This window comes from Oncorhynchus clarkii, chromosome 7 (assembly GCF_045791955.1).
Source record: "Oncorhynchus clarkii lewisi isolate Uvic-CL-2024 chromosome 7, UVic_Ocla_1.0, whole genome shotgun sequence".
Lineage (NCBI taxonomy): Eukaryota > Metazoa > Chordata > Actinopteri > Salmoniformes > Salmonidae > Oncorhynchus > Oncorhynchus clarkii.
Genome location: NC_092153.1, coordinates 27,756,204 through 27,768,238, shown reverse-complemented (window position 1 = coordinate 27,768,238; position 12,035 = coordinate 27,756,204).

Here is a 12,035-nt window from a genome sequence, read left to right as displayed (position 1 = left end):
CCAGTAACATAGTGCACAAGCACTTACAAACAAACAATTCCCCACATGGGGGAACAGAGGGTTAAATACACAACACTTAATGAGGGAAATGGAAACCAGTGTGTAATAAAACAAGACAAAACAAATGGAAAATTAAAAGTGGATCGACGATGGCTAGAAGACAGGTGACGACTCGGAGGGGGAGGTGCAGGACGATCCGACGGAGACGGTGGAACTCCCGCAGCAAGGGTCCAACACATCCTCCACCGGAACCCAGCATCTCTCCTCCGGACCGTACCCCTCCCAGTCCACAAGGTACTGAAGGCCCCTCGCCCGACGTCTCGAATCCAGTATGGATCGAACGGAGTACACCGGGGCCCCCTCAATGTTGAGGGGGCGGAGGAACCTCCCGCACCTCAGACTCCTGGAGCGGGCCAGCCACCACCGGCCTGAGGAAAGACACATGGAACGAGAGGTTAATACGGTAATCGGGGGGAAGTTGTAACCTGTAACTCACCTCGGTCTTTAAGGACTTTAAATGGCCCCACAAACCGCGAACCCAGCTTCCATCTGGGCAGGCGGAGGGGAAGGTTTCAGGTCGAGAGCCAGACCTGGTCCTGCGGTGCAAACACCGGGGCCTCACTGCGGTGACGGTCTGTGCCGGCTTTCTGGCGCAGCATGGCACACTGAAGGTGAACATGGGTGGTGTCCCATGTTTCCTCCACGCGCTGGAACCAGTCGTCCACCGCAGGAGCCTCGGTCTGACTCTGATGCCAAGAAGCCAGAACCGGCTGATACCCCAGTACCCACTGGAAGGGGGGGAGGTTAGTGGAGGAGTGGCGGAGTGGCGGAGCGAGTTCTGTGCCATCTCTGCCCAGGGCACAAACTCTGCCCACTCCCCCGGCCGGTCCTGGAAATAAGACCTCAGAAACCTATCCACATCCTGGTTCACGCTCTCCACCTGCCCGTTACTCTCGGGGTGAAAACCCGAGGTGAGGCTGATCGAGACCCCCATACAATCCATGAACGCCCTCCAGACCCTCAAAGTGAACTGGGGAACCCGATCAGACACTATGTCCTCAGGCACCCCGTAGTGCCAGAAGACGTGTGTAAACAAGGCCTCCGCAGTCTGTAGGGCCGTAGGGAGACGGGGCAGTGGGAGGAGACAGCAGGACTTAGAGAAACGATCCACAACAACCAGGATCGTGGTGTTTCCCTGTGATGGGGAGAACGGTCAGGAAATCGATCGACAGTTGTGACCATGGCCGCTGTGGAACGGGTAAGGGGTGTAGCTTACCTCTGGGCAGATGCCTAGGAGCCTTACACTGGGCGCACACCGAGCAGGAGGAAACATAAACCCTCACGTCCTTAGCCGCATCCAGCTCACACACTACTGGCGCCACCAGGCAGGAGGCCGGGAGTATTGGGGTGGGATCCGTGGGCCGCTCCTCTTTGCATACAGCCGGGACAGTGCATCTGCCTTCGCGTTCTGGGAACCTGGTCTGGAAGAAAGAGTGAAAACAAAACGGGTGAAAAACATGGCCCACCCTGCCTGGCGAGGGTTCAGTCTCCTCGCCGTCTGGATGTACTCCAGATTGCGGTGGTCAGTCCAGATGAGAAAAGGGTGTTTAGCCCCCTAAAGCCAATGTCTCCACACCTTCAAAGCCTTGACGACAGCCAACAGCTCCCGGTCCCCCACGTCATAGTTTCGCTCCGCCGGGCTGATCTTCCTCGAGAAGAAGGCACAGGGGCGGAGCTTCGGTGGTGTACCTGAGCTCTGAGAGAGCACGGCTCCTATCCCAGCCTCGGATGTGTCCACCTCCACTATGTATGCCAAAGAGGGATCCGGATGGGCCAGCATGGGAGCCGAGGTAAACAGAGCCTTCAGGTGACCAGAGGCCCTGTCCGCCTCAGCCGACCACTGCAAACGTACCGGTCCCCCTTTCAGCAGTGAGGTAATGGGAGCCATTACCTGACCAGAACCCTGGATAAACCTCCGGTCGTAATTGGCAAACCCTAGTAACCACTGCACCTCCTTTACCGTGGTGGGAGTCGGCCAATTACGCGCGGCTGTGATGCGTTCACTCTCCATCTCCACCCCTGAGGTGGAAATGCGGTACCCTAGGAAGGAGACGGACTGTTGAAAGAACAGACATTTCTCAGTCTTGGCGTACAGGTCATGATCCAACAGTCGACCAAGCACCTTGCACACCAGGGACACATGCTCGGCGCGTGCAGCAGAGTATATCAGAATGTCATCAAAAAACACCACTACACACTGCCCGTGCAGGTCCCTGAAAATCTCATCTACAAAGGCTTGGAAGACTGATGGAGCATTCATCATACCCATACGGCATGACGAGGTACTCATAGTGCCCTGAGGTCGTACTGAACGCCGTCTTCCACTCGTCTCCTTCCTGAATACGCACCAGGTTGTAAGCACTCCTGAGATCAAGTTTGGTGAAGAAGCGCTCCCCATGCATTGACTCAATCGCCGTGGCGATAAGAGGTAGCAGGTAACTGTACCTCACAGTTATCTGATTAAAGCCTCGATAGTCAGTTCACGGGCGCAGACCTACCACCTTCTTCTTCACAAAAAATAAACTCGAGGAGGCGGGCGAAGTGGAGGACCGAATGTACCCCTGACGCAGGGATTCGGAGAAGTATGTTTCCATAGCCACTGTCTCTGCCTGTGACAGAGGATACAGGAATTATCGCACAATCCCCCTGTCGATGGGGTGTAATTGAGTCACCTTCTTTTTGGAGAAGGCGGAGCCTTTTCGGCATATTCGGGGGAATGCGCACGGTGGAGACCTGGTCTGGACTTTCCACCGTAGTAGCACGGAAACCCCTAAACACCTACCCGAGCACTCTCACGACCACCCCGTGAGAGCCCTCCATTGCCATGAAACAGTGGGGTCATGGCAAGCTAACCAGGGTAGGCCTAGCACCACGGGAAATGCAGGAGAGTCAATGAGAAAGAGACTGATTCTCTCCGTGTGACCCCCCCTGCGTCACCATGCCCAAAGGAGCGGTGGCCTCCCTAATCAACCCTGACCCTAATGGTTGACTATCTAAGGCGTGGACTGGGAAGGGCATAGCCACAGGAACGACGGTGATCCCTAAACTATGGGCAAATGATCTGTCAAAAAAATTCTGCCTGTATCCCGCGCCTGTATCGATGAGGGCCTTATGCTGGGAATGCGTGGAAAACACAGGAAAAGTAGCGAACAAAAACATGTGTGCAACAGAGGGCCCTGGGTGAGAATGGTGCCTTCTCACCTGGGGTGATGCCAGAGTGCCCTGCCTGCTGCCTCAACCCCCAAAGGAACCAACCCGGCACCGACCGGCAGTGTGACCTCTGCGGCCACAGATGGTGCACGAGACGGATCTCCTCCGGTCTTCCTGTGCACAGTACCTCCCAACTCCATGGGCATCGGAGCGGTGGTGCTGAGGATGGAATCAACAGACTGCAATCTGGACGTCCGCGAGTAGCCATCAGCTTATCCCGAATGGACAGGTCCACCAGCTGGTCGAAGGTGAGGGTGGTGTCCCTGCAGGCCAACTCTCAAAGGACGTGCTCGCTCAAACTTCAGCGATAGTGGTCAATCAGGGAAGGCCTTGTCGTTCCATCCCGTTCCGGAGGCTAGTGTCCAAAAGTCCAAAGCGAACTCCTGTGCGCACCTCATCCCCTGCCGTAGGTGGAAAATACGTTCACCCGCCGCTCTGCCCTTGGGCGGGTGGTCGAAGACTGCCTGGAACCGACGGGTGAACACTTCAAAGTGGTCCAGCACCGCATCTCCTTCCACTCATATGGCATTGGCCCACTCCAGGGCTTTCCCCGAGATACAAGAGACGAGGGCGGACACCCTCTCACGGCCCGAAGGAGTCGGGTGGACGGTTGCCAGGTATAACTCCAACTGCAGCAGGAAATCCTGGCAGCGGGCAGCAGTCCCATCGTACTACCCGGGGAGGGTGAGGCGGATCCCACTGGAACCGAGTGCACGGGGAGTGAGTAGGGGATGCCCCTGTTGTGCTGGGGGAGGCACTGGAGGAACTCCCTGTCTCTCCCAGCAGTCTATGGTTTGGACAACGCGGTCCATGGCGGCGCCTAGATGGTGGATCATCTCCTCTTGCTCCAGGACGAACTCCTTGACCCTTATACCAGGGGCTCCTGCTCCTGCTGACTCCAAATGGGTGGTGTAGAATTCTGTAAAGGTTGCGGAACTGGTGGCAGTGAAGTCAGACGCAGGAGAGCAGATATAGGTAATAGCCGGAGCAGTTTAATTTCAAAACCAACGGCAATAAAAAAAATACCTACATGGGTACAAAACCTGACCCGCACCAGTAACATAGTGCACAAGCACTTACAAACAAACAATTCCACACAAGGACATGGGGGGGGGGGGGGGGGGGACAGAGGGTTAAATACACAACACTTAATGAGGGAATTGGAAACCATGTGTAGGAAAACAAGACAATACAAATGGAATATGAAAGTGAATCGACGATGGCTAGAAGTCCGGTGATGCCGACCGCTGAACACCACCCGAACAAGGAGAGGAAACGACTTAGGTGGAAGTCGTGACAAATAATGAGGTGACCAATAATGATTGCAATAGATATTAGCTGTGAGGGTGAATTTAGCTCGTATTGGTGGTTTAATGTGACACCAGCTGGCGATAATAAGGATGCTGCCTTTTGGGGCAGAATTTTTAGCCAGGATGCAAAAATTGGAATGTCCCAAAATACAGTTGAAGTCAGAAGTTTACATACACTTAGGTTGGAATCATTAAAACTTGTTTTTCAACCACTCCACAAATTTCTTGTTAACAAACTATAGTTTTGTCAAGTCGGTTAGGATGTCTACTTTGTGCATGACACAAGTAATTTTTCCAACAATAGTTTACAGACAGATTATTTCACTTATAATTCACTGTATCACAATTCCAGTGTTCTGTCTGAACGTACTTTGGTGCGAAAAGTGCACATCAATCCCAGAACAACAGCAAAGGACCTTGTGAAGATACTGGAGAAAAACGAGTCCTATATTGACAACCTGAAAGGCCGACCAGCAAGGAATGTCCAAATGTCCTCTGGTCTGATGAAAAAAATAGAACTGTTTGACCATAATGACCATCGTTATATTTGGAGAAAAAAGGGGGAGGCTTTCAAGCCGAAGAACACCATCCCAACCGTGAAGAACGGGGGTGGCAGCATCATGTTGTGGGGGTGCTTTACTGCAGGAGCGACTAGTGCACTTCACAATATAGATGGCATCATGAAGTTAGAAAAATATGTGGATATATTGAAGCAACATCTCAAAACATCAGTGAGGAATTTAAAGCTTTGTCGCAAATGGGTCTTCAAAATGGACAATGACCCCAAGCATACTTCTGAAGTTGTGGCAAAATGGTTTATGGACAACAAAGTCAAGGTATTGCAGTGCCCATCACAAAGCCCTGACCTCAATCTCAAAGAAAATTTGTGGGCAGAACTGAAAAAGCATGTGCGAGCAAGGAGGCTTGCAAACTTGAATCAGTTACACCAGCTCTGTCAGGAGGAATGGGCTGAAATGCACCCAATTTATTGTGGGAAGCTTGTGGAAGGCTACCCGAAACGTTTGACCCAAGTTGAACAGCTTAAAGGCAATGCTACCAAATACGAATTGAGAGTATGTAAACTTCTGACTAACTGGGAATGTGGCTGAAATGGGTCAGAAGATCAGTTCATTGTGTGGAGCTTCCACAAGAACATGGAAAATCTCTGCACCGCCAAAGCATCTCAACTCCAGGTACGCTATAGCCCCGCGGCTACACCCTCGCACCCCAAGACCATCCTTCCAACCAAATCAAATCAAATTTATTACTCACATACACATTGTTAGCAGATATAAATACAAGTGTAGCGAAATGCTTGTGCTTTTAGTTCCGACCATGCAGTAATATCTAACAAGTAATATAATTTAACAACTTCACCACAACTACCTTACAGTGTAAAGGAATGAATACGAAAATGTACATACAAATATATTAATGAGTGATGGCCAAACGGCATAGGCAAGATGCAGTAGATGGTATAGAGTACAGTATATACATATCAGATGAGTAATATAGGGTATGTAAACATTATATTAGTGGCTAGTGATAAATTGATCACATCAATTTTTCCATTATTAAAGTGGCTGGAGTTGAGTCAGTATGTTGGCAGCAGCCACTCAATGTTAGTGATGGCTGTTTAACAGTCTGATGGCCTTGAGATAGAAGCTGTTTTTCAGTCTCTCGGTCCCCGCTTTGATGCACCTGTACTGACCTCACTTTCTGAATGATAGCGGAGTGAACAGCTAGTGGCTCGGGTGGTTGTTGTCCTTGATGATCTTTTTGGCCTTCCTGTGACATCGGGTGGTGTAGGTGTCCTGGAGGGCAGATAGTTTGCACCCGGTGATGCGTTGTGTAGACCTCACTACCCTCTGGAGAGCCTTCCGGTTATGGGCGGAGCAGCTGCCGTACCAGGCGGTGATATAGCTCAACAGGATGCTCTCAATTGTGGACCTGTAAAAGTTTGCGTGTGTTTTTGGTGACAAGCCAAATTTCTTCAGCCTCCCGAGGTTGAAGAGGCGCTGCTGCCTCTTCTTCACCACGTTGTCTGTGTGGGTGGACCATTTCAGTTTGTCCGTGATATGTACGCCGAGGAACTTACAACTCTCCACCCTCTCCACTACTGTCCCGCCAATGTAGATAGGGGGCTGATCCTTCTGCTGTTTCCTGAAGTCCACAATCATCTCCTTTGTTTTGTTGACATTGAGTGTGAGGTTATTTTCCTGACACCACACTCCGGGGGCCCTCACCTCCTCCTTGTAGGCCATCTTATCGTTGTTGGTAATCAAGCCTACCACTCTAGTGTCGTCTGCAAACATGATGATTGAGTTGGAGGCGTGCATAGCCACGCAGTCATGGGTGAATAGAAATGCGGGTGCTTCCTGTTTTAGTTTCTGTCTATAGGCTGGGAGCAACAAAATGGAGTCGTGGTCAGCCTTTCCGAAGGGAGGGTGGGGGATGGCCTTATATGTGTCGCGGAAGTTAGAATAACAGTGGTCTAGGGTTTTTCCAGCTCTGGTAGCACAATCGATATGCTGATAGAATTTGGGGAGCCTTGTTTTCAGATTAGCCTTGTTAAAATCCCCGGCTACAATAAATGCAGCCTCAGGATATGTGGTTTCCAGTTTACATAGAGTCCAATGAAGTTATTTTAGGGCCGTTGATGTGTCTGCTTGGGGGGAAATATACAAGACTGATTATGATCAAAGATAATTCTCTTGGTAGATAATGCGGTCTGCATTTGATTGTGAGGAATTCTAAGTCAGGTGAACAAAAGGACTTGCGTTCCTGTATGTTGTTATGATCACACCACGTCTCGTTAATCATAAGGCATACACCCCTGCCCTTCTTCTTACCAGGGAGATGCTTGTTTCTGTTGGCGCTATGCGTGAAGAAACCAGGTGGCTGTACCGACTCAGATAGCGTGTCTCGAGTGAGCCATGTTTCCGTGAAACAAAGAACGTTACAGTCTTGGATGTCCTCGTGTCTGGCGACGACACTCAGCTGGGGAATAGGGATGCAGGTCCGTCAGGCGCAGCGTTCCCAGCCGAACCCCGGGGGTGTCCCCATATAACCTGATGTTTGTACCTGACGCTGTCCGCTCTTCGGTCCTGGAGTGGGCCCACTCCTCCAGGCTTGGCTTCCACTGTTTGATCCTGGCTTTTGTGCGACAACCCTTATGGTGGCCTACCATGGTCCCGGATGTCTCCACGTTTGTCACCGCCTGTACGGTCTGTACGCAGAACAAGACCCCCGGGCAAGGTCTTCTTCAACCACTGCTTGTCCCTCTCTGTGCCTGGTCTCACATATCCCTGGTCTTCGCCACGGGTCTTCCACCGTCTGATGGCAACACTACAGCCATCCTGACTGTAGTGGACCGGTTTTCCAAAGCCACCCACTTCATTCCTCTCCCTAAGCTACCCTCTGCCAAAGAGACGGCCCAGTTCATGGTGCCGCACGTCTTCCGGATCCATGAACTCCCGATGGACATGGTCTCTGACCGGGGTCCTCAGTTCTCCGTCTGGAAGGCGTTCTGCACACTCATTGGTTCATCAGCCAGCCTGTCCTCCGTGTTCCACCCCCAGTCCAACGGCCAGTCGGAGCACACTAACTAAGACTTGGAAACGACTCTTCGCTGCCTGGTCTCGCCAACCCCACCACCTGGAACCTGCAACTAGTGTGGGTCGAATATGCCCACAACACTCTTCCTTGCTCTGCCACAGGTCCTTACTAGACTTTGTTATTAAAATAGGTCGATGACCTTAGGTCGTCCTGCAGGGCCCTGTCTTCAGGGAAGTCATCAAATAAAGTATCTCTGACATTTGGTATCCGCGTTACAATTTTTGACATTTTGAACAATTCCACAAGATGGAGACTGGCTGCTTATTGCAAATGGACAAAACATCAACAAACGGACATGGCCATTTCTCGTGAATGGAAAAGACTTCGAAGACGAAATTTGGTGAGCACAGGTTTGGCCAAATGTACTTTTAGCCCAGAAACAAGATGGCATTGAGGCCTCAACGTGAGTTAATGCCCATTTTAATGGCCATTTTCTGGGATAAAGGTTAATAACCTCTTACTTATACCCCCTCCTTTTTCGAAAATTCTGTTAAAAATCGCGCAACTTTTCAGCGTCCTGCTACTCATGCCAGGAATATAGTATATGCATATGATTAGTATGTGTGGATAGAAAACACTCTGAAGTTTATAAAACTGGTTAAATCACGGCTGTGACTATAACAGATCGTGTGTTTCATTGAAAAACGCAAGAAAAACTGCTCTCTGAAAGCTAAAAATAATTTCCATAAGTCACTTCCACGAGTTGTTAAAAGAGAACAGAATTTAATATCGAACTGCCTGCAATTCATACAAATTCCGCACGATGGCGCCATTGTCCTCATTTTCAATTGAATTAATTGTTGGAAAATCCATCTATCTGACCTCCATTTTCCCAGTCTTCACCCGGATGCAGTTGATGAAGACATTAGAAGCCATTGTTTTGCAAGTGAAGACCTATTGAAAAGACATCGCCCTGTAATCATTTTGATAGATTATAAACGTTTACTAATACCTAAAGTTGGATTACAAAAGGATTTCGAAGTGTTTTGTGAAAGTTTATCGTCGACTTTTTTAATTTAAAAAAATTAAGCAGCGTTTAAAAAAAATGATTTTTTCTGAATGACACAGCTTCCATACAAAGCTATTTTGGGTATATATGGACCGATTTAAACGAAAAAAAGACCCAATAGTGATGTTTATGGGGCATATAGGAGTGCCAAGAAAGAAGCTCGTCAAAGGTAATGAATGTTTTATATTTTATTTCTGCGTTTTGGGTAGCGCCGGCTGCCGCAAAATCTGTTGTTTACGTGTCGTGCTGGCATTTTGGGGGGTGCATGCTATCAGATAATAGCTTCTGATGCTTTCGCCGAAAAGCATTTTAAAAATCTGACTTGCTGGCTAGGTTCACAACGAGTGTAGCTTTAATTCAATACCCTGCTTGTGAATTTTGATCAAAGATTGAGTTGTAACGAGTACATTTAGCATTTAGCGTAGCGCATTTGCATTTCCAGGGGCATACTTGAGACGTCTGCGTAATACAGCGCGAATTAGACTGCTTCATGTCATAGAACCAGCCATTTATCTATTGTAATTTATGAGGTATCGTACAACGTCCATTTGGTGATGGTTAAATACATTTGTTTTTTTTTCTCCCCAAAAAGTTATAGACCCAGTTGCGGCGTGTTAAGGCGAATCCTTTAAGGCGGGTTTCGGAGCTCTACGTGATTTCTGTGATTTTCTGTACTCAAACACACACACACACACACACACACACACACACACACACACACATTGATTCAGCAACCGTAAGGCTCTCCAGAGGGTAGTGAGGTCTGCACAACGCATCACCGAGGGCAAACTACCTGCCCTCCAGGACACCTACACCACCCGTTGTCACAGAAAGGCCATAAAGATCATCAAGGACAACAACCACCCGAGCCACTGCCTGTTCACCCCGCTATCATCCAGAAGGCGAGGTCAGTACAGGTGCATCAAAGCAGGGACCGAGAGACTGAAAAACAGATTCTATCTCAAGGCCATCAGACTGTTAAACAGCCACCACTAACATTGAGTGGCTGCTGCCAACATACTGACTCAACTCCAGCTCACTTTAATAATGGAAATTGATGTAAATAATGTTTCACTAGCAACTTTTAACAATTACACTTAATATAATGTTTACATTACTCATCTCATATGTATATGTACTGTACTCCGTCATCTCTATCATCTACTGCATCTTTATGTAATTCTGATAAGGAAATGTGTTTTAATAAATTATTAGAATGTTACAGTCCTGAAACCATAGGTCTGATGCCATGTTATTGTATCAAATTAATTTGAATCATGCGAGTATTATAATACATGTGTGTAAGTGTTAGACTCATTCGATAATACTGTGTGTGGCTTCAGTCAGAATCAACGTTTTGGAAACAATGTGTCTAGTGTTTGAGAACAGACTATCTGTCTGAGCCAGATCCGGGGAGACTATGGCTGGGACACAGAATTTCCCAGTCCCAGGTCTCTCCCTATCTTAGGGGAGGGTAGGAAGACACTATTCACACGTACTCCCCTAGGCTCTATTGGCGGGTGCATTTGATGGTTGGTGTGGAAGTACAGTGCCTTGCGAAAGAATTCGGCCCACTTGAACTTTGCAACCTTTTGCCACATTTCAGGCTTCAAACATAAAGATATAAAACTGTATTTTTTTGTGAAGAATCAACAACAAGTGGGACACAATCATGAAGTGGAACGACATTTATTGGATATTTCAAACTTTTTTAACAAATAAAAAACTGAAAAATGGGGCGTGCAAAATTATTCAGCCCCCTTAAGTTAATACTTTGTAGCGCCACCTTTTGCTGCGATTAAAGCTGTAAGTCGCTTGGGGTATGTTTGAAGCCTGAAATGTGGCAAAAGGTCGCAAAGTTCAAGGGGGCCGAATACTTTCGCAAGGCACTGTATGTGTGTCACTATAAATTGAAGGTCCTGTACTGTATACAAGGGAACGTTCCGTGAATAAACATTAAACTTTGGTAGACTGGGCCTCAGTCTGTTCTCCTTTCTATCAGTATCTTACAAATCCTGATATAACAGACTAAGGGTAACTTAATTGAATTGGTATATGAACAGGAGTAGTAGAATTCTCCTGACAAATACATGTACCACTAGCCACTTTAAACTATGCCACTTTGTTTACATACCCTACATTACTCATCTCATATGTATATACTGTACTCGATACCATCTACTGCATCTTGCCTATGCCGTTCTGTACCGTCATTCATTCATATATCTTTATGTACATATTCTTTATCCCTTTACACGGTAGTAGTTGTGTAGGTAGTAGGTAGTAGGTAGTAGGTAGTAGTTGTGGAATTGTTAGGTTAGATTACTCGTTGGTTATTACTGCATTGTCGGAACTAGAAGCACAAGCATTTCGCTACACTCGCATTAACATCTGCTAACCATGTGTATGTGACAAATAAAATTTGATTTGATTTGAAGCATTGTATTTGTCTAAAACTTTGCACATACACTGCTGCCATCTAATGGCCGATATCTAAATTGTGCCTAACTTGGAATAATACATGAACGCCTTTATCTTGCATTTCAAAGATGAAAAAAAAAATGCATGTTTTTTTTCTTTGTATTATCTTTTACCAGATCTAATGTGTTAAATTCTCCTACATTAATTTCACATTTCCACAAACTTCAAAGTGTTTCCTTTCAAATGGTATCATTTGCATAGCCTTGCTTCAGGTCCTGAGCTACAGGCAGTTAGATTTGGGTATGTCATTTTAGGAGAACACAACAAGAAAAAGGTCATTTTTAAGTTGTGTCGATATTTTTTCTATAACAGCCTCAGAACGATTTTATTTGAAATGGCAAGACAAC